Source organism: Notamacropus eugenii, chromosome 5, assembly GCF_028372415.1.
Source record: "Notamacropus eugenii isolate mMacEug1 chromosome 5, mMacEug1.pri_v2, whole genome shotgun sequence".
In the NCBI taxonomy this organism is placed as follows: Eukaryota; Metazoa; Chordata; class Mammalia; order Diprotodontia; family Macropodidae; genus Notamacropus; species Notamacropus eugenii.
In genome coordinates this window covers 454,701,875-454,705,073 of record NC_092876.1, presented here as the reverse complement: position 1 = coordinate 454,705,073, position 3,199 = coordinate 454,701,875, and the positions used below count along the sequence as shown (strand labels likewise).

Below are 3,199 nucleotides of genomic sequence, written 5' to 3'. Positions count from 1 at the left end.
AGGAACATTGAACCAGAAGATTAACTAGACCAGAGATTCTTTTTTTATCTTGGGTAAAATATGCAGAACCAAGTCTACCACATCTTAATTATTTCCCTTGCCCTTGCAATTTAGTTCTCTAGATCAGAAAGTGACTATAATCAACTCTACTTTGAGAAGTCAGTCAGACCAACTTTGGGACATTACAGAATATGTCTCCCTGTGTTAGAAAGATTTAAACTTTGCACAAATATTTAAAGAAACAATAACTACCTCCCCAGGAATATTATCCTCAGCAGAACTGTAAAGGAATGGCATCTTTCCTTTATCACATGCAAGGTGGTTTGGAAGAAAGAAAAAGTCTAAGATACTCTCTCTACATAACAGTTATTCACCAGGGAAAGCAACTTTGCTCATATGAAAAGGAAGCTCTTAACCCTGTAGGAGTCAATGCATTCATGTCTCCTGATTTGATGTTATGGGTTTGTGGAGATCGTTTATTTCCTTCCATCACTGGAAGGTCCATCTTAGGAGGCTTGAAGACTACTGGGCCTTCTGCAATTCTATTAGGCTGAACCCAAATGAGGTCCACCGGTGAGGACTTCTGAGTACTTCTGTAGGACTGGACACTGAAACCCAAGTTGGCTTTCTGAAGCGTTCTTGATTCAAAAAGGCTCCATTTTTCAGATAAGGGTTTATCTCTCTCTCCTTTTCCAGAGTCCACGATGCTAACATCTAGGCCAGGGAAAGAAGTAGAAAATCCATGAGTAAACCCATCTCTGGGATTTTGCTTGGGAGAAGAATGGGGTGTACTACTTGGAGAAGACTGGGTTGCAGCAATCAGTCTACCTTCTTTTATCAGTTCTCTATGGTGTAACTTCAATTCATGGAGTGCCTCTGACACATGGTGGTACTTGATTTCTTCTGGGGTAAGGCCTTTATGTGGAGTGTGTCCTGCATCTGTCAGTCATGCCTCCTGCTCAGAGTGCTGGATGCTCTCTTGTGTCTGTTTTGTAATTAGAGAGCTTATGACGACATATGTAGCCTTGGCCTTCACCACTGGGGCCTTGTTCATTTGGTCGATGGAAGCTGAGGGGTTTACAGAGAAACTATTTTCTCCTTCTTCCACCTTGGAAAGCTGTTGGTACTTCAGATCTGGGATGACCAGCTTTTTCAACAGAACTTTACTGCACATGTCACATGAAGGTAGAGTCATCAGTGTGGGATCCCCCAGGACTTCATCATAACTTAATGCCTGATGATGCATTCCAATTGACAAAGACGTCTTGCCTGGAAGCCCACCTGAACTACACTCAATAGCAGGCACATTTGGTTCTCTGGATGATGACATGAAGGACTGTGAACCAGGAGTTTCTCTAGATAGATATCCAGAACTCTTATTTCCACAGTGAAAGTCTTTGGAAGTTATGCAGATAAAGATGAAAAAGGAACATGCTGCAACTAATGATGAACTCGCAGAGTCCCAAACAGCTCTCATGCAGAGACTCTACAGACATCAGGGTTTCTGTGAGGAGGGGGAGTGGGACAGAGGAAAAGGGGCGAAAGGGACAGTCTGCCACCCAAGGCTCTACCATAGACAGGAAGCTGAGACCAACAAGGCTCTAGATCCCATTATAACTCCCTAAGTGCCAGAGCATGGGGCAAACTGAGGCCATGACACAAGTAGAACCAAGACTCAAAAGGGCCTCAGCTAGAAGTAGAGTGAGGCCTAGACCAGGGATTCTTAACTTTAACATGAACTTCAGAGAAATAGGTAGGTAGATAGGTAGTTAGATAGATAGAAAGATAGAAAGATAGATGGATGGATGGATGGATAGATAGCTAGCTAGCTAGCTAGACAGAAAGAGAAAGAGAGAGAGAGAGAGAGAGAGAGAGAGAGAGAGAGAGAGAGAGAGAGAGAGAGAGAGAGAGAGAGAGAAAATGTACAAATATAGTTACTAGTATAGTTATGGCTCTATATACCTCGTGTTGGGTTTATTGCTCTCAATTATAATGCTCTTTTAATAAAATGTTTCAGCTTTGGCCGTTCTTATGACACCCTTTTCCTTCTTTTTTGTTTAAAGGAGGTAGGTTCAATTCTCTCTGGAATCCTATCATTTCCTTTTGGCCAATAATATAACTCACATGTCACAATTGTATACTTTTACTAATTGATAGCTATAACTATGTAGCCTATGTATAGAGAATTGTCTTATAGCTATGTTATTTCTAATACTGTTGTATTTTCTGAAAGAAACCCTAGATGCTCCTTTGTACTTTCACCTTTTATAGGCCCATCTTCCTCTGAGAGTTCTATGATTTTCAAGTCCTTTCTAGGAAATAGCATTATCTTTGTTGCATAAGGTCTATATGGGGCAGGGTACCTCCATCCTGGTGTATACTGTGTATTCAATACATAATTGAACAAGATGGCTAACCACTGATGGCTGGTATCATCCAATTTGTAATAGGTAGAGAATAAATGCATGGGTATCTGTTCCGTCATAACTAATGTGGTGCACTATACATGTAGCCTCAACACTCTTCACTAATACAATAGAATTGAAACTTCCACCTTGTGAATAAGATAAGGAGCCTCAATGTCAATGAGTTAAAGATGACAGACACAATAACCTGCTAGTAATCTTCTCTTTTTAGTACAAAACCACTTTCGGTCAGGCTGGAATCTATGTGTAATAGAAAGAGATAATTTAGAAGAATGAAAGTGTACTTTCTTTAGGTACTTAAAACATTAGCAACATTTCTCGTTATAGGAATTCTGCAAAGGTTCAGGTCTATATTGCTGCAGTTTCATTGGGTCATAAATTAATTTCTGCCTACTGTAACATTTCTTATGGTTCTTCCAATAGTATGGTCTATAGTCACAAGTGAGATAATTACAGGTATAGTTTTTCACAAATGTCCAATAATTACAAACAAAACCCAGAAATCTCTTTAGTTCATGAAAATTCTTTGGCTATGGGGAAGTAGTGAATGCATCCATTTTGTCAGAACAAGTAGCATAATTCCTAGAATACATTGGGCACTAAATAAATAGTGATGGATCATATACTGATGGTCTAAAGCTGCTCTTGGACAAGCATCATTTTTACTGAGCATTTATCAAACTTGTGTGCAACAGGATATTTTAACAGCAAACATATACTGGATAAATCAACAAGCATTTATTTTGACACATTCACAATTCCTGCATTCACTC

General features: G+C 39.6%; 1 pseudogene; it reads right to left on the bottom strand.

Annotated features, from left to right (window-relative positions):
• Window positions 1–435: 435 nt before the first annotated feature.
• Window positions 436–1,330, bottom strand: LOC140503134 (putative monooxygenase p33MONOX pseudogene; annotated as a pseudogene).
• Between the last annotated feature and the right edge of the window lie 1,869 nt (window positions 1,331–3,199).